This window comes from Pavona decussata, unplaced genomic scaffold (genome assembly GCF_977016875.1).
Source record: "Pavona decussata unplaced genomic scaffold, jaPavDecu1.1 SCAFFOLD_26, whole genome shotgun sequence".
NCBI lineage: Eukaryota > Metazoa > Cnidaria > Anthozoa > Scleractinia > Agariciidae > Pavona > Pavona decussata.
Window position 1 is genome coordinate 600529 of NW_028145449.1, and position 20078 is coordinate 620606.

A 20078-nucleotide genomic window follows, 5' to 3' on the forward strand; every position below is an offset into this window, starting at 1 on the left:
GAAAAAAGTCGATTTTTGGACGAAATACAAATATTGTTTTAGACGCTTCCAATCAAATCAGTGTGTCCAAAAATGACTTTTGCGACATTTTTTAGGCTTCTTAAGGGAGCAGGGACAAAGAAATAGCCCACACAAAATGAAGTGAGGGTGAGAGTTAAACAGAAAATTCTTTGTCAGGGCGTTATTTCCACTTAAAAATGATTCCCAATGGATTTTTTTGACACGCTAAGATTCCTGGGCACATAAATAAGGGAAAAATGCCGACTTGACAATTTGGTCATTTTTGGCCAAAAACAATGAGTTTACCCCTTAGAAAAAAGTCGATTTTTGGACGAAATACAAATAGTTTTAGAAGCTTCCCATCAAATCAGTGTGTCCAAAAATGACTTTTGCGACATTTTTTAGGCTTCCCAAGGGAGCAGGGACAAAGAAATAGCCCACACAAAATGAAGTGAGGGTGAGAGTTAAACAGAAAATTCTTTGTCAGGGCGTTATTTCCACTTAAAAATGATTCGCAATGGATTTTTTTGATACGCCAAGATTCCTGGGCACATAAATAAGTGAAAAATGCCGACTTGACAATTTGGTCATTTTTAGCCAAAAACCCTTGCAAAAAAATCGATTTTTGGACGAAATACAAATATTGTTTTAGACGCTTCCAATCAAATCAGTGTGTCCAAAAATGACTTTTGCGACATTTTTTAGGCTTCTTAAGGGAGCAGGGACAAAGAAATAGCCCACACAAAATGAAGTGAGGGTGAGAGTTAAACAGAAAATTCTTTGTCAGGGCGTTATTTCCACTTAAAAATGATTCCCAATGGATTTTTTTGACACGCTAAGATTCCTGGGCACATAAATAAGGGAAAAATGCCGACTTGACAATTTGGTCATTTTTGGCCAAAAACAATGAGTTTACCCCTTAGAAAAAAGTCGATTTTTGGACGAAATACAAATAGTTTTAGAAGCTTCCCATCAAATCAGTGTGTCCAAAAATGACTTTTGCGACATTTTTTAGGCTTCCCAAGGGAGCAGGGACAAAGAAATAGCCCACACAAAATGAAGTGAGGGTGAGAGTTAAACAGAAAATTCTTTGTCAGGGCGTTATTTCCACTTAAAAATGATTCGCAATGGATTTTTTTGATACGCCAAGATTCCTGGGCACATAAATAAGTGAAAAATGCCGACTTGACAATTTGGTCATTTTTAGCCAAAAACCCTTGCAAAAAAATCGATTTTTGGACGAAATACAAATAGTTTTAGAAGCTTCCCATCAAATCAGTGTGTCCGAAAATGACTTTTGCGACATTTTTTAGGCTTCCCAAGGGAGCAGGGACAAAGAAATAGCCCACACAAAATGAAGTGAGGGTGAGAGTTAAACAGAAAATTCTTTGTCAGGGCGTTATTTCCACTTAAAAATGATTCGCAATGGATTTTTTTGATACGCCAAGATTCCTGGGCACATAAATAAGTAAAAAATGCCGACTTGACAATTTGGTCATTTTTGGGCAAAAACAATGAGTTTACCCCTTAGAAAAAAGTCGATTTTGTGACGAAATACAAATATTGTTTTAAAAGCTTCCAATCGAATCAGTGAGTCCAAAAATGACCCTTGAGACACCTTTTAGACCTCCCAAGGGAGCAGAGACAAAGAAATAGCCTACAAAAGATGAAGTCGGGGTGGGAGTTTAACAGAACATTCTTTGTCAGGCTGTTATTTGCACTTAAAAATGATTCGCAATGGATTCTTTTGACACGCCGAGATTCCTAAAGACATAAACAAGTGAAAAATGCTGACTTGAAAATTTAGTCATTTTTGGCCAAAAGCAATGGGCTTACCCCTTAGAAAAAAGTGATTTTTGGACAAAATACAAATATTGTTTTAAAAGCTTCCAATGGAATCAGTGTGTCTGAAAATGACCTGTAACATACCTTTTAGGCCTCCCAAGGGGGAAAGGACAAAGAAATAGCCCACAAAAGATGAAGTCAGGGTGAGAGTTAAAAAGAAAATTCTTTGTCAGGGCGTTATTTGCACTTAAAAATGATTCCCAATGGCTTTTTTTGACACGCCGACATCCCTAGGGACATAAACAAGTGAAAAATGCCGACTTGAAAATTTAGTCATTTTTGGCCAAAAACCATGGGCTTACCCCTTAAAAACAAGTGATTTTTTAACGAAATACAAATATTGTTTTAAAAGTTTTCAATCGAATCAGTGTGTCCGAAAATGACCCTTAAGACACTTTTTAGGCCTCCCAAGGGAGCAGGGACAAAGAAATAGTCCACAAAGGATGAAGTCAGGGTGAGAGAAAAACAGAAAATTCCTTGTCAGGGCGTTATTTGCACTTAAAAATTATTCCTAATGCAATTTTTTTTACACGTCGAGATCCCTAGGGACATAAACAAGTGAAAAATGCCGACTTTAAAATTTGGTCATTATTGGCCAAAAACCATGGGCTTACCCCTTAGAAACAAGTGATTTCTAGAGAAAATACAAATATTGTTTTAAAAACATCCAATCGAATCAGTGTGTCCGAAAATGACCCTTGAGACACTTTTGAGGCCTCCCAAGGAGCAGGGACAAAAAAATAGCTCACAAAAGATGAAGTCAGGGTGAGGGTTAAAGAGAAAATTCTTTGTCAGGGCGTTATTTCCACTTAAAAATGATCCCCAATGGATTTTTTTCACACGCCAAGATTCCTAGGCACATAAAGAAGTTAAAAATGCCGACTTGACAATTTGGTCATTTTGGGCCAAAAACAATGAGTTTACCCCTTAGAAAAAAGTCGATTTTTAGACGAAATACAAATATTGTTTTAGAAGCTTCCAATCAAATCAGTGTGTCCGAAAATGACTTTTGCGACATTTTTTAGGCTTCTTAAGGGAGCAGGGACAAAGAAATAGCCCACACAAAATGAAGTGAGGGTGAGAGTTAAACAGAAAATTCTTTGTCAGGGCGTTATTTCCACTTAAAAATGATTCCCAATGGATTTTTTTGACACGCTAAGATTCCTGGGCACATAAATAAGGGAAAAATGCCGACTTGACAATTTGGTCATTTTTGGCCAAAAACAATGAGTTTACCCCTTAGAAAAAAGTCGATTTTTGGACGAAATACAAATAGTTTTAGAAGCTTCCCATCAAATCAGTGTGTCCAAAAATGACTTTTGCGACATTTTTTAGGCTTCCCAAGGGAGCAGGGACAAAGAAATAGCCCACACAAAATGAAGTGAGGGTGAGAGTTAAACAGAAAATTCTTTGTCAGGGCGTTATTTCCACTTAAAAATGATTCGCAATGGATTTTTTTGATACGCCAAGATTCCTGGGCACATAAATAAGTGAAAAATGCCGACTTGACAATTTGGTCATTTTTAGCCAAAAACCCTTGCAAAAAAATCGATTTTTGGACGAAATACAAATAGTTTTAGAAGCTTCCCATCAAATCAGTGTGTCCGAAAATGACTTTTGCGACATTTTTTAGGCTTCCCAAGGGAGCAGGGACAAAGAAATAGCCCACACAAAATGAAGTGAGGGTGAGAGTTAAACAGAAAATTCTTTGTCAGGGCGTTATTTCCACTTAAAAATGATTCGCAATGGATTTTTTTGATACGCCAAGATTCCTGGGCACATAAATAAGTAAAAAATGCCGACTTGACAATTTGGTCATTTTTGGGCAAAAACAATGAGTTTACCCCTTAGAAAAAAGTCGATTTTGTGACGAAATACAAATATTGTTTTAAAAGCTTCCAATCGAATCAGTGAGTCCAAAAATGACCCTTGAGACACCTTTTAGACCTCCCAAGGGAGCAGAGACAAAGAAATAGCCTACAAAAGATGAAGTCGGGGTGGGAGTTTAACAGAACATTCTTTGTCAGGCTGTTATTTGCACTTAAAAATGATTCCCAATGGATTCTTTTGACACGCCGAGATTCCTAAAGACATAAACAAGTGAAAAATGCTGACTTGAAAATTTAGTCATTTTTGGCCAAAAGCAATGGGCTTACCCCTTAGAAAAAAGTGATTTTTGGACAAAATACAAATATTGTTTTAAAAGCTTCCAATGGAATCAGTGTGTCTGAAAATGACCTGTAACATACCTTTTAGGCCTCCCAAGGGGGAAAGGACAAAGAAATAGCCCACAAAAGATGAAGTCAGGGTGAGAGTTAAAAAGAAAATTCTTTGTCAGGGCGTTATTTGCACTTAAAAATGATTCCCAATGGCTTTTTTTGACACGCCGAAATCCCTAGGGACAAAAAGAAGTGAAAAATGCCGACTTAAAAATTTGGTCACTTTTGGCCAAAAACGATGGGCTTACCCTTAAAAAAAAAAATGGATTTTTTGACAAAATACAAATATTGTTTTAAAAGCTTCAGTTCGAATCAGTGTGTCCGAAAATGACCGTTGAGGTACTTTTTAGGTCTCCAAAGGGAGCAGAGACAAAGAAATAGCCCACAAAAGATAAAGTCAGGGTGAGAGGTAAACAGAAAATTCTTTGTCAGGGCGTTATTTGCACTTAAAAATTATTCCCAATGCAATTATTTTTACACGTCGAGATCCCTAGGGACATCAACAAGTGAAAAATGCCGACTTAAACATTTGGTCATTATTGGCAAAAAACAATGGGCTTACCCCTTAGAAACAAGTGATTTCTAGACAAAATACAAATATTGTTTTAAAAGCTTCCAATCGAATCAGTGTGTCCGAAAATGACCCTTGAGACACTTTTTAGGCCTCCCAAGGGAGCAGGGACAAAGAAATAGCCCACAAAAGATGAAGTCAGGGTGAGAGTTAAAGAGAACATTCTTTGTCAGGGCGTTATTTGCCTTTAAAAATGATTCCCAATGGATTTTTTTGACGAGCCGTGATCCCTAAAGACATAAACAAGTGCAAAATGCCGACTTGACAATTTGGTCATTTTTGGCCAAAAACAATGGGCTTACCCCTTAGGAAGAAGTTCATTTTTGGACGAAATACAAATATTGTTTTAAAAGCTTCCAATCGAATCGGTGTGTCCGAAAATGACACTTGAGTCACTTTTAAGGCCTCCCAAGGGAGCAGGGACAAAGAAATAGCCCACAAAAGATGAAGTCATGGTAAGAATTGAAAAGAAAATTTTTTGTCAGGGCGTTATTTCCACTTAAAAATGATTCCCAATGGATTTTTTTGACACGCCAAGATTCCTAGGCACATAAAGAAGTGAAAAATGCCGACTTGACAATTTGGTCATTTTTGGCCAAAAACGATGGGCTTACCCCTTAAAAAAAAAGTTGATTTTTGGACGAAATACAAATATTGTTTTAAAAGCTTCCAATCGAATCAGTGTGTTCGAAAATGACTAATGAGATGCTTTTTAAGCCTCCCAAGGGAGCAGGGATAAAGAAATAGCCCACAAAAGATGAAGTCAGGGTGAGAATTAAACAGAAAATTTTTTATTAGGGCGTTATTTGCACTTAAAAATGTTTCCCAATGGATTTTTTTTTTTTTTTTTTGACACGCCGAGATCCCTAGGGACATAAAGAAGTGAAAAATGCTGACTTGAAAATTTGGTCATTTTTGGCCAAAAAAATGGGCTTACCCCTTAGAAAAAAGTCGATTTTAGACGAAATACAAATATTGTTTTAAAAGCTTCCAATCGAATCAGTGTGTCCGAAAATGACCCGTGAGATACTTTTTAGGCCTCCAAAGGGAACAGGGACAAAGAAATAAAATAGCCCACAAAAGATGAAGTCAGGGTGAGAGTTAAACAGAAAATTCTTTGTCAGGGCGTTATTTGCACTTAAAATATATTTCAAAAGGAGTTTTAATACACGCGGTGATCCGAAGGGACGAGACAAATTTGCAGAACTTTTATCTCGATGAATTATTGTCAGTGGATTTGGGCTCCTGATGCAAATGAACAGATAGATAGATAGCTTTGTAAAAAAGTAAAATAATATAATAAATAATAAAATAAAAGGTAATGGGTTAGGTCTTTTGCCACATCTTTGGCCACTCCAGTAGGCTCCTCATGTGTCAAACTGCATCTGCTAAACTCCCGTATCTTTTTCCACAGGTAACTCACTCATGGCTCTGCAAAAAACATTGTGTTTGTTGAGGCTGACAACTTGTGGTTGGCAATACTAAGTAAGGTATTCTTTTACAGCAACTGGGAAAGCTCTAAAGGTGCCTTCAGCAACCCGGCCCACGCACCCCTCCCTAAAACCTTGAACCTTATCATTGGAAAATTTATCTCCTATTTTTATATTTATATGGAAATGACATCTTTTTGTAATGATGCCATTTATGATGAAATCAAAAACAAAACTATATTCGTTTATTTCGTTCTAAACACAGACGGAAAAGGTAAAAGATTTGATAATCAGTGCTGTGAAAATAAATGAGCAGAACAGATAGTTGTTTAACTTGTTCCAATTGTGGCATCGTATAGGCGAATCCTTGTTTACACTTTTTGCCTCATTAACATATGCTTATCACTATCTGATGACGCAAATTAAATAAAAACTCTGAATATTGAAAGGGCATAACAGTTTCAATTTCCTCCGAAAAGTTGAGCCAAATACATTGAATGGTTTCGGGGAAATTCTCTTTTAAAAACTCGAAATTTTACAGAGAATGTATGGCTCATTTACTTTTTTGCGACCCAGCAATTTCGCAGTTTTTGATGGCTGATATTTCCTTCAATATTGCTTGCAAAGAGCTGAAAATTGCAAAAATTGCTCAACTTAATCAGCTGATTTAATTTTTGCATTTAGTTCATACATACAGCCACGACTTCTATGAGTTAATTCGTATGTTTATGAGGAAAAATGTAAACAATGACATCAGCAAGGATTCGCCTATACAGCTGTTTCTACAAAGGTTGTCCAAAAAAGTGTAATTTGAGCGTTCACGACAATGCCGAAAGGTAGTCTGGGAAATATCCAATAAATTTCAATAAAAGCTCAGAATCCATACTGCCCGCCATCTCAAGTCTTCGCTGTACGGTCGAGGCAATAATTATGGTTTCTGATCTTTTATTGAAATTTATTGCGTATTTAGCACAAATGAGTGATTAAGCGGCTCAAAAGTCTGTGAATCTTGAACAACATTCTCTGTAGTATTATTTTATGATTTTTTTACCCACTTCAACAGCTGCCTACTGGCCTGCCCCCACAACTGCAAAGCTCACACATAAATTATGCAAATGAAAACTCAAGAGAATGCAAGACTCTTGTATGGTCAGTTCAGAACTAAGCAAGCCAAACGTTTGGTGCACAATGCATGCATCTGCTGAAGAGGCACATACACATCAGAAAAACTGCAGATTCAGATTTTGGCAGACTCATTAGTATCCATGAGCTACCTCATTGTTTCATATTTATTTGTCAATCTTTAACGTGCTTTTGAATAGCCTGAAATAAGCCTTTCAGAAGGATTTAATTGTATACACTGTACCTATACTCTTACCGACTGAGAGAAATCGAGGAATTGATTCCATGAAAGATCACAACTTTTGACCCCCTTATAGAAACAACTCAGTACAACTTAGGCCAAGAACAACTTGGTCATGTTCAGAGCATAGACGAAACTTTAAAATATTTAAAATACAATAAATGCTTACCAAAAGGTAGCCTTTTATTGTATGGCTGTAAAGTACTCCTCTATACTCTTAATCTGACTTTTTCCTGTTTTGATTATGACATCACAGAACCATGATCATGTCTTTTTAAACCTTTATACACTCGATTGCAAAAACGTTGACACCTAAAAGGCATAAACCGTGAACGATGAGACCCAATGGCTTTATGGGTATAAGTGTACTAAATTTATTTGCATAACATTCTATTCTAGTGCGTTCGTTAACTGGACTAAATTAGTTCCCTTAGTGAATGATGGAAACTGTCCAAGCTTTCCTCAAAGTGTCCAAGTTGGCCAACAAGGGCCAATTTGAGTGATATCGCGATTTGCCTAAGGTCAAATCAGTCAATGAACTTAAGCAATATTTGGTAGAATATTATTCAAAAGAATTAAGTCAGCACTGTATTCTTTTTTGCAAAGAATGAGAATGGTAAATTATTGATTATAAATCCGTTGGGTCTAATCGTTCACGGTTTATGCTTTTCAGGTGTCAACATTTTTGCAATCGAGTGTATATACTGTGACTACATACAATGTCTGTGGCCTTGCATTTCAATTCAACTAAGACAATTTTCCTTAATTTATAAGTAACCAAGTGGTACAGTGGGCATGTACTTGGCATGTCATAATAATTTTGGTTGCAAATTTTGCTGTTGAAAATCAACTGTTGTCTTTTCACCACAGATATCCAATTCCATTTTTACAATAATTGATGGTGACAATTTCATGCAAAGTAAGCAAGCTGTTAAAAAAGTTTCATTTGATAGCATGTAAATTTCTACTCGAGTTGCTCAGCAGCAGAAAGTTTCGTGAAAACTGAGATACTAGAAAGTAACTCACCCACTGTTCAGTTCAGTACAGACCAGTGCTGTCAATAAAAAGCAGCCGGCTACTGGCCAATCTTCGGCCAGGTCCTCGTCTCACTTTACTGTTAACTTTGGTAAGAAACTTAAAATAAGGAAAAGATCCAACAAAAATAATTGTGAGACATCCGCCTCAAACGTCTGAGCCGAAATAAAGGGACATTTCAGGAGTTTTAAACGTGTTTACCTTTGCCACGCGCGATGGAAATTCTCGAAATTGATCGAAGGGGTTGTGGAACGCCTCCGACATTTTAAAAGAACGGGATCCAGCAAGAAACGGGCTTAAAATAATGAAAAGATCCCGCAAAAACAATAAATTGTAAAACATCCGGCTCAAACGTCTGAGCCTAAGTAAAGGTACATTTCAGGAGTTTTAATTTGTGTTAACCTTTCGGTGGAAGTATAAAAAGTTGAAGCAGATGTAGGTGATCGAAGGGTCGTGCAACGCCTGGGACATTTTCACAGGATTAGATCCCAGGACTTTGCACGTGCGAAAACATGAACTTGAAACATTGAATGTATTTTTTTAATCGGAATTTGAAGATTTATCATTTCACTCTTTTCTAAAAGCCAGTAATTGAGATTTTGAGGAAAAGAACGGTTGTAATAAACATATATTTTGGTCAATATAAAAAACGTTGAAAGTAGTATTTCCAAGCATCTAAATTTCAAAATTTTCTGGGGGGCATGCCCCCGGACCCCCTAAGAAGCTCGCGCCTTCGGCGCTTGAAAAGTAACCTGCGGCCTACTTTTCCAGTGGGGACGTCTACTTCAAAACTTATTGAGAGCACTGCAGACAGAGTGGTTCGTTTTTCCAAACAAGTAATACTGTTAAAGTCAGCTCACATTTTTCTTTTTTTCTATATATAACATGCACTGAATATTAAAGACTATTTAAAAGTTGTTGTTGTTGTTTCTTTTTTAAAAAAAAGTTGTCCAATCTCGTACCCAGAGTCCTCAGGCTATTTAGTCAGCGGATGGGTGCCACAGGAGACTCTGCAGAACTGGACTTTCATTTAAACTTTTTAATTGGCTGTTCCGTAATGGCTTGCATTGTTTTACCGCAGAAATCCTGTGGTAATAAAATTACAGTACACCAGAGTTTCTCCTGGTGCCCACCCACTGACCAAAAAGCCTGAGGACTCTGGGTACGAAATTGAAATTTGCCAGAATTTGCAAAGGGGATAAGATACAAATGATAGCCCAGTTTCGACGCATTTTTCCTGTGTCAGGAATGTGTCTGCTTTATTTGCTTAATTCTGACCTGCACTGATCTTACAAGATCTTGTAAGAATCTTATAAGAATGAAAATAATACTTAGATTTTAAGATTTTGCTAATATTTGTTATAATTTCAGATCTTAATAAGATCTTTCAACACTTCTTAATAAAATCTTAATACAAACTATACAATCTTCAGCATTTTCAGATCTTACAAGATCTTACTAAATTCTTGTAAGATACTTATAACAATCTTAATAATATCCTCAACCTAACAATCAATAAGATCTTAAAAAGTTTTTAATAAGATCTTATCCTTTTCTTAATATTTTCTTAAGATCTTGTAAAAATTGGTGACAAGATCTTATCAGCATCAATGTTAAGATCTTAAGAATTAACTTACAAGAATCTTAAGATCTTACTATAAATTAAAAATAAGATCTTAAACAGATTTTGATAAGATCTTACCTATTTATTAATGTTTTCTTAATAAGATCTTAATCCAAATTTGTACCATAATCTTACAACCATTCTGATTAAGATCCTACTACCTTACAATTATCTTGGTAAGATCTTAGCATAAATTAAGAATAAGATCTTTTTATGGTAGCTATTTTGGAATAAGGTTTATGGTTCATTGTCCGCAGTACATTAATAATTTTATTTTTATGTTCGTCTGAAAAAGAGTGCCAGAATCTTGTTTCACCAATAAATTTGTTGTTGTACAAATGAAATTGAATCTACATTTGAGAAAAAAATCAAAGGTGGCTCATAACAGTCTCAATTTTACTACATTTTTGGTGGCATGCATTTGCCCAACTCTCACTGCACCAAAAGTGAAAGTATCAAGAACTGCTACCACAGCAACAGTGTATGAAACTCATCAAGACTTGCTTGCGGGTTTGCCCTTAGACATGTAAGACAAAGGATGTTTGTTGTTAGGTTGATTTGACCCTTCATTAGAATAAACAAAAAAAATTCAATTAATGCCTGAATCACAAACTTTAATTCCCAAGAATATTGTTTTCAATGTATATTTGCAAAATTCCTACTTTTCCTCCCCTCATTTGCCTAGGTTGATGCTTGTTACCAGAAAGCATGTTAATAAATTTTCATTTATAAAGCTATTCATTTCTTCAGTGGTTTAAAGCATCTAGTGCAGTGGTGTTTAACCTGATGTAGGGCACCTTACAAAAATATATGTACACAGAAAAGACTGTTACTATTACATTGTTCAGGATGATGCAAGAGAAGAAAACAAATCATTGCAAATTGTTGTTGCCTTGCAAATTTATTTGTTTATTGATTACTGTACTTATTCAAATCTGGATACAACGATGTCCATGCAGCACCAGCACTCTCCAGGCTTGGTAAGTCGCTCAAGGGAGCAATTTGAACATTTGCACCTGAGAAAATATTGAACCAAGAGGAAACTTAGCATCGATTACAAGTTGAACGATCAGCTGAAATTCAAGCCATTGTACAGGGCTTTTCACTACAATTTATACTCTTTTTCCATGGTAAGAAAGCGCAAAAACAGTAAGCTAGCTCGGAACCGAAACTTCACTGTGCACTCTAATTTAACACCAAGGCAAACTTTCGAAAGTGAAGCTAACAACCTAAACTTGACATCGATTTCAATTCAACTGAGTCTCCGGTAGCCTCCCTCCGGGGAATGAACTGACCAGTAGTCAACTGAAATTGTTGCGTATTCTCAGGCACTACACTTTTAAAGCTTGCCTGTTTTGTTAATACAGCAAATAACACATCTTAATATTAATCTCTATCTCTAATACCTTGCCCGAGAGATGAACAACTCAGCAAAGTCTGCTCTTCCTCCTCTTGTAGCAAAAGAGCTAGCTGCTGAACTTATTCGGCTACCTCTTCTTCAGACGGAACTAGCTCTACAGAGTCATGACTTCTTCATTTCCATTGCCTATATCATGCAAAGACGATCCAGGAGAGCTTCCTGTGGTCAAAACAGCTCTGAAATTCGTCGCCAGAAGGAGAACTACAGTACTCGCTCCATTAGCAAGTTGAGAGTATTACGTCACGACAAAAACACAATAGGTTTGAATAAAAATACTGCAACTCCAATCACTTTCATACCGCGGGCTCACTGGAACATAAATTCATAATGGCGGACTCGAAAACACCACTTTTCAAGGCTCAATATTTTCAATTTGCGGGGCCCAAACTTCATTTCAGTGACCAAGACAGGCACAGCCACATCGGATAAGCTGTAAAGAACGTATGTTTGTTTCATACGTGACATGAAGTTTTGATCGTAGTAGCACTTTAATGGTAGTGACTATCTCTGTGATTTTCATGTCATGCAGCACCTTGCATATGATGCTATTCTTGGCAGAGACTTCTTGCAACAGAACCAAGCCTTAATCGACCTATCCAACAATAAGATTAGTTTTCAACGTTCCGCAGATGTTAGCAAGCATGGCAAGAAACACAGATTTCTGTTCACCTCACCTGTCTTGGGAACTCTCCGTGCCCAACCGATGCTGGGAGAAACAATTGCAAAGACTTCCAACAAAGCTGATTCGGTGTTTTACCCCAAAATTTGCAGTCACAAAGGGGCCCACGGAAACAAGAGGTTCTCTTATCAGTCCCTCTTGGTATTGCTTTGTCTCATTGTTTCCCTTCTCACAGCATTCAATACACACATGCCTGAAAGCAACAACCCACCGCCAAGACAACGTCATCGCATTGTGTTTTCCAAGGCGAGAAAGCTGACGGAAGTAATGCAGGTTTGTCAATGATCACAATGAGCCGAATTCATCATAAGGAACCTTATAAAGTTCCACGGGGTCAAGACGAATCCAAGATCTCCAGAGCATCGCGATCGTTTGTGACTACAAGAAACGGCGTGGAAATCCACAAAGTGTCCGAATATGCATTAACGGACAGTGTTGGAATATCAGAAGAGAGTATTACCCATGGAATCAGATCCAAGGGAGCCCATTTCCCATTGTTTTGGATTTGCCAAAACAAGACCTCCAGATCCAGCCAAGTCCAGTGAGGAACCTTAAAGGCATAGAACATTACGGTTGAAGTGAGGGATAAATTGAAGTGCCCGTTTTAGTAATCTAGTATCCTGGTATATTTAGCAAAAAATTGGAATTCAAATGAGAGTTCTATGCCACGGTCAGCCAAATGACAATTTTCAGTTTTCTGGTTCCTATGAGCATTCAAAACAGTCATAACTCATTAACAAAGTGATCTTTCACTCCGAGCTTTGTGTCCTTCTTTTGTACAACAAAGCAAAACACAACAAGTAAAAGACTTAAAGAGAAAGTAGAAAACACATCAGTTACTTAACGACCATGAAGAAGCCACTTACAAAGTGATACACCAGTAAACAACATAGAAGCTTTGATTTTGATTTAATTTTTTTTACCGCGGACAACTCAAATTTGACGTCGGAGGAGTGTTAGGAAAGCTTAGCACTGATAACAAGTTTCTAGTGTTTTCTGTGATTGAGGAGGTTAAAGTGGTAAATTAGGTTGAAGAATTTCTGCTGTTTGTATCAAGTTTTGCATAAGGATTTAGCTTTTTATTGTTACTTAGCGTAGCATTTAGTTTTAAGGGAATACGCCGCTTCACTATGTTTACATTCAGCTGCAGTCACCCGTAAAGGGAACTTGTCAATTAACTGCTTTGTTTTCATGTTTTGCGCTATTTGCTAAACAACAATCCTATAAAAGCCAACAGTACTTGTTCTCGTGGCACAACGAACTAACTATTTTAAGCGCCTTCCAGAACATTGAGTTACTACACAACTGTTCCTTGTGTTGTGTTAATTTGCTTTTCGGCGTTGCTCTCTCCACCGCAAAAGCCAGATCCAGATTAAAGGTATGAATGGTTTTGCTGATAGATACTTTATTACTTTAGATAGATACTTTATTATAACCACCATTGCAGCCATAAGCTGAATTACGGGATATTTACAAAGAGATAATAATAACAAAGAGAAAAAAGAAAATTATCTACATCTTAAAAACATGGCTAAAATATAATAACAAAGAGGAAAAGAGAAAATATCTACATCTTATAGACATGGCTAAAAATAAAACTGTTCTTCAAACGCTCGGTCTTACATAGGGGGAGAGTGAAATCACTTTTGCGTCTCAGTGCATATTTACAACTCTTCCTTTGAGGGAGGAGGCTATGGAGACTGTGGGTGGGGTTACAGACGATCTCGTCAAACAGATCGATTGAAATCTTTTCTCTCCTCTCATGAAGTTTCGGTAGGCCAACTGTTTCTAGTGCTACACTATATGACAGGTCAGGATAGATGATTCTGAATGCCCTTCTTTGGATCCGTTCCAAATCTACACTAATGTAGTTTGGTAGAGAAAGATGGAATACAGGACTTGCGTATTCCAGGACCGGCCTAATACATGTCACATAGAATTGCACCAGTTCACTTGGTGCCACTCCGGATCTCTTGAGTTGACGTAAAAAGTAGAGACGAGAGGAACATTTTCTAATTAGTTCAGAGCTGTGCATGTTCCACTTTAGGTCGTGGCTAATGGTCACGCCTAGCAATTTGGCACTGGTGACTAATTCAAGGGGTTTGCCATTTAGGACTAGGGGTTCAAAATCGTGGTTGCTATTGGAGAAACCAATTCGAAGTTCTTTGCACTTGGCCTCATTCAATTGGAACCCATCGAGACTCGCTTGTCTCGAAAGGTCATCCACAGCTTCTTGGAGTTTGCTCTCACTACCCTTTGTAACTATTCCGGAACAAGATGTATCATCCACGTATTTCCACATGTCAACTGGTGTGTCCAATTCATTAATCATGACAAGAAATAACCAGGGGCCTAATTTTGTTCCCTGGGGGACACCGGATGGCACAGAGCGCCATTCAGAGTGACAATCCTGAGCAAGTTTAACTCTTTGTTTCCGGTCCATCAAGAAGTCAACGATCCAACCTTTGACTTGATTCGGAATATCATATGTTGTTAGTTTTTGAACAAGAACACTGTGATCGATAAGGTCAAAAGCCTTACGGAAATCAAGGAGGACTACTCTTGCCGTGGCACCATTTCCGTCGGTGTTAACAAGCCAATTATGCGTCATACTGACCAAGGCATGTGTAGTAGACGATTTGGGAATAGTTCCAAATTGTCGAGGGTCAATTCTTTGTAACACAGCAGGTTTAACGTATTTCTCAACAATGTGATCTTCAGCGAGTTTAGACAGGATGGACGTAAGGGAAATCGGACGGAGGTGCTTGTTAATGTCCTTACAATTCCAAAAGTCCGTACAATTCCAAATATGCAGTTTTTGTTAAAGGTTGTTTAACTCTGTAATTAAACAGCGATGGTACCTGCTTCGACAGCCGCTCGCTGACCTTGCAATTCTATTCATACTTCGCTAGTACGTGCTGCAAGAGCTTTTGCTGACTCTGCTGCTCTTGTAATTTATTGTTTTAAGGAATTTTCAACTAAGGTTACTTTTAAAAATAGCCTTTGCAACAATAGCTTCCAGAGTTAAAAATATATTTTGTGGTTTACTTTCGCTAAGATCAAACAAGTTGTGTATGCACTTCTTTGTATTTCTTCTAGTTGAATAGCTGTTCGAATCATATATAACGTAGTCAGTTTGTACTGTTTTTCGATTACATCCATGATTACAACCTGTACGATTACTTCTGCAACAACATGTACGAGTGCTAGAAATAAACGCTGTTGGATCCAAGTCAAGTTCCTCTCATTGCTGTGTTCATCAAACTGAACCAGTAGGGATAATTCACAGGGACATATACAAAGAAGAAATTTGTGCCCCTTAAAATTTCAGATGGCGTCAAGTGGAAGTACAAGAGATGCATCGTGTCTTAGTGTCCCAGCATAATATAGACATTTTTAGACGAGAGATTAACACCCAATGGAAATGCCGACAACCAAATATAGTAATGATGATTGCGGCTACAAATCAGCATGGTATACCACTTATAGTGACAGAACTAATGGACACCAGCCTAAACGATGAGTTAGGCAGGCGAAGTTTTAATGACGAGGGGTCTGCTGGCGTGGCAAAGGATATTGCAAAAGGCGTAAATCATCTGCATCACACTAGACCGGTGGTAATAATTCACAGGGACATTAGCTCTGCGAACATTCTTTTGCAGAAAAGAGGAACTTCATGGACGGCAAAAGAGAAACAACTCAATGGTCAGTTTCTCGGGGAGAAATTGCCCTAACTTACAAAGTGCTTGGGAGGGGTGCATGGGGCCGCATTGTAGAAGGCATTTTCTGAGGCTCCCAAGTGGCAGTAAAGGAAATGCATCACGTGTTAGTTTCCCAGAATAACATAGACATTTTTAGACGGGAGATTAACACGCAGTGGAAATGCCGCCATCCTAAAATACAAACGATGATCGTGGCAACCAATCACCACGGAATACCGCTCATAATTACAGAACTCATGGACACGAACCTTAGGGATGAGTTAGGAAGGCGAAGTTTGAATGAAGAGGAGACTGCAAGCATGGCTATGGATGTAGCAAAAGGATTGAACCATCTGCACCAAACCAAACCAGTGGCAATTATTCACAGAGGTATTAGCTCTGCGAATATTCTTTTGTAGAAAAGAGCAAATTCGTGGAAGGCAAAATTGGGAGATTTTGGGTCCAGTAACTTCATACAAAAGGGAATGTCGCAAAACCCAGGTGCCGCTATTTATGCTGCCCTAGAGGGGTCAACCACAATTCAAACGACAAAGGTAAATATAAAAAGTGAAGCATAGGAAGGAAAAAATCACGAATGTTGCACTTCTAACCCTGTCACAATGCGGTTAATTTTTTATCTTACTATTGAACATTTGCTGGTTTTCTTTCGTTTTTTAAACACTTATGATAATTTTTTGGGTTAAATTGCAGTCCTGTAATTTCTGCAAACAAAACCATGACGAGACTACAGATGTCCCCTCCTATTAAAGTTCTTTGCATGTCCACCACAAGGAACCAAGAGACCACAATAAAGTCAGATTGAGAAGCACAACAATGCAACAGAAACCAAAATTACCAAATAAAAGAATGACAAAGCTTACCCAATTTCCTTCGAACCAACAACTGTTTGGAAATCAAGGACAAGAACATTCACCTTGTAATAGTTTTATTTTTCATTTTGTTTATTTACTTATTTTCTTCATCTTCCATTTCTTTCTTTCTTTTTCTTTTTTTTTGGGGGGTGGGGGGTGGGGAGGGGGTTAATTGTGCTTAAAGTGAGCGAGTTATATTTCTGTGGGTAAGCAACAGTTAAAATTAATATAAATGGAATGAGAAGAATATGAGAGGTAGAAGAAGCTTTAGAAAGGGAAAGGAATTAATGGGTAGTTTCCTGGAGAAATTGCCATGACTTACAAAGTGCTTGGGAGGGGTGTGTGGGGCTGCCTGGTGGAAGGCACATTCAGAGGGTGCAGAGTGGCCTTAAAAGAAATGCATCACCTCCTAGTGTCACAACATGATATAAACATTTTAAGACATGAAATCAACATGCAATGAAAATGACAGCATCCCAACATCGTACAGATGAACGCGGCTACAAATCAACATGGAAGACCACTGATAGTGACCAAACTAATGGACACCAGCCTAAGAGAAGGGTTAAGCAGGCGCAGTTTCAATGAGGAAGAGACTGCTGGCGCAGCCAAAGAAATTGCAAATGGCGTGAGCCATCTCCATCAAACTGAACCAGTGGGGATAATTCACAGGGACATTAGCTCTGCGAACATTCTTTTGCAGAAAAGAGGAAATTTGTGGACGGCAGAAGAGAAACAATTCAATGGTCAGTTTCTCGGGGAGAAATTGCCCTAACCTACAAAGTGCTTAGGAGGGGTGCGTGCAGCTCGATGTAGAAGGCATTTTCAGAGGCTCCCAAGTGGCTTAGTCTCCCAGCATAACATAGACATTTTTAGACGGGAGATTAACACGCAGTGGAAATGCCGCCATCCTAATATAGAAACGATGATCGCGGCGACCAATCACCACGGAATACCGCTCATAATTACAGAACTCATGGACACGAGTCTTAGGGATGAGCGAGGGAGACGAAGTTTGAATGAAGAGGAGACTGCAAGCGTGGCTATGGATGTAGCAAAAGGATTGAACCATCTGCACCAAACCAAACCAGTGGCAATTATTCACAGAGGTATTAGCTCTGCGAATATTCTCTTACAGAAAAGAGCAAATTCATGGACGGCAAAATTGGGAGATTTTGGGTCCAGCAACTTCATACAAAAAAGAATGTCGCAAAACCCAGGTGCAGATATGCTGCCCCAGAGGGCTCAACCACATTTCAAACGACCAAGGTAAATATAAAAAGGGAAGCATAGGAAGGAAAAAATAACGAATGTTGCACTTCTGCCCCCGTCAAAATGCGGTTAATTTTTTATCTTTCTATTTAAGATTTGCTGGTTTTCTTGAGTTTTATTAACACTTATAATAATTATTTGGGTTGAGTTGCAGTCCTGTAATTTCTGCCCACAAAACCATGACGAGACTGCAGATGTCACCTCTCATTGAAGTTCTTAGCATGTTCACCACAAGGAACCAACAGACCATAATAAATTCAGATTGACAAGCTCCACCAATGCAACAGAAACCAAAATTACCAAAGAAAAGAAATGACAAAACTTGTCCAATTTCCTTCAAACCAACAACTGTTTCCAAATCAAAGACAAGGACATTTACCTTGTAATAGTTTTATTTTTCATTTAGTTTATTTAATTTTTTTGGGCTGGAGATGGGGTCAACTGTGGTTTTAGTGGGCTATGTAGAGGCCCGCGCTCAACACCCACTTTCCGCTCAGCGGCCTTCCCTTTGAGGACCTTTGACGTACCCTAGAATTTTGATTACTTACGCAATAACAAAATCAATCTCTGTGATCGTCGCCTGTGTTAGTCAACTCGTGTTTTTGGAAGCCCCTTTTTCTTCCGCCTTTTTCGTCCACCTTGGATCGTTCCCTAATTGTCGATACTGGGTAAGAAGTGTTGTCAAGTTTATTAGTGATTTGCTGTGATTTCCGTAGATTTGTGTTGTTATTTTTGGATTTTCACCGTGAATCGGGCGGCCCGCGTGACCTTAGTGATTTGTAATATTTGCAGAATAAAACGGAGTTTTCGAAAGATATCCAAGCCTTCTTGGTCAATTTTGTCTGAAATAAAACTTCGTCAAATTCATATCGATTGGAATAGGCCTCACCTTTTGGGTGCCTATTCATGGTTTTATTCTAGTGAGTGTTCATCGCCTCGATAACAATTGCAAGATCGTTCGCGCATCGAGTTTCACAGGCACAAACAACATTGCACACGTGGTTCGGAGAAACTGTTCAATCCTGACAAACGCCAGTTACCATTGGAAGGAAACCACAGCATTCAACGAATTACCACAACACATTGTGATGTTTCTACGCTCGTTATAAAGCCCCATCTATCCGCTCCTAGTGGATATGGCAAACAGACACGGCGACAAATGAGAGTCGCGCCCATCCGCACTACTAAACCATGAAGATGTGAGACGGGAAAGGGCGATCGCCTTAAAACGTTCGTGCGCCGGCCACCTAAGCGCTACCACCAACGCTCGACAAGAAGTCGAAAAGCTCATGCGGGATCACTCAGACATCGTATTGATAAGGGAAAAGTTCAATGAATACGAAGCCCAATGGAAAAACTTTGTTGTGTCACACAATAAGTTTATGGATTCCGCGACTCCCGATGAACAAATTGAGTGCTCTAAACAATTCGACGCCCTAGCACAACTCAGGATAAATTTCTCCTCGACTGTGGAAAATTTCATATGTAACGCTGCAACTGCCCTTAACGAACACGTGATGGAAAACCTTCAAGAAATGTCCAGCCATCGCCGTGGATCTGTTAAGTCACGCACTTCCGGAACGTCACATAATTCAGCCAGCGTTACTAGTTCAAAGGCCCACGCACGAAGGCTTGAGGCCGAAAAGGCTCAACTGGCTCTTTTCTTCGCGGAACAAGAAAAACAAAGGCTAGTGAAAGCGGAAATCAAAATGCTCGAATTGGAAAGAAAACAACGTGAATACGCAACGATGAGAGAACTTCAGGAAGAAGAATTAAAAGGCATTATGAGGTTGGAATCCCTCAAAACCGAGGCCGACGCTAAGCTCGCTAAAGCGAGGAAAACAGCTGCCCTGATGGATCTAGAAGTCAAAATTGTCGATGAAACGGGACACGGATTGTCGGACATGGAGACATCATCTGTTTTCGGAACCAATGAAGTCCGTAACAAAACTGTCGTGTCAACGCCCGCGGGTTACGCTCCACCTGTTGGTGGAAATCTTCCGGCGCTGACATGTGGCGTCTCGACCTACACTTCGACTGTCCCGAG

At 38.6% G+C, this 20078-nt stretch overlaps 2 long non-coding RNA genes across 2 annotated transcripts in view; one reads left to right on the top strand and one right to left on the bottom strand.

Annotated features, from left to right (window-relative positions):
* Window positions 1-9265, top strand: part of LOC146485371 (uncharacterized) — a 61921-nt gene extending 52656 nt beyond the window's left edge. The window contains exon 4 of the long non-coding RNA XR_014863418.1: window positions 6050-9265. This is a non-coding gene — a long non-coding RNA (uncharacterized LOC146485371). The remainder of the gene's footprint in view (window positions 1-6049) is intronic.
* LOC146485374 (uncharacterized) overlaps window positions 5683-20078 on the bottom strand; it is a 30342-nt gene continuing 15946 nt past the window's right edge. Inside the window, exon 4 of the long non-coding RNA XR_014863412.1 lies at window positions 5683-6066. This is a non-coding gene — a long non-coding RNA (uncharacterized LOC146485374). The remainder of the gene's footprint in view (window positions 6067-20078) is intronic.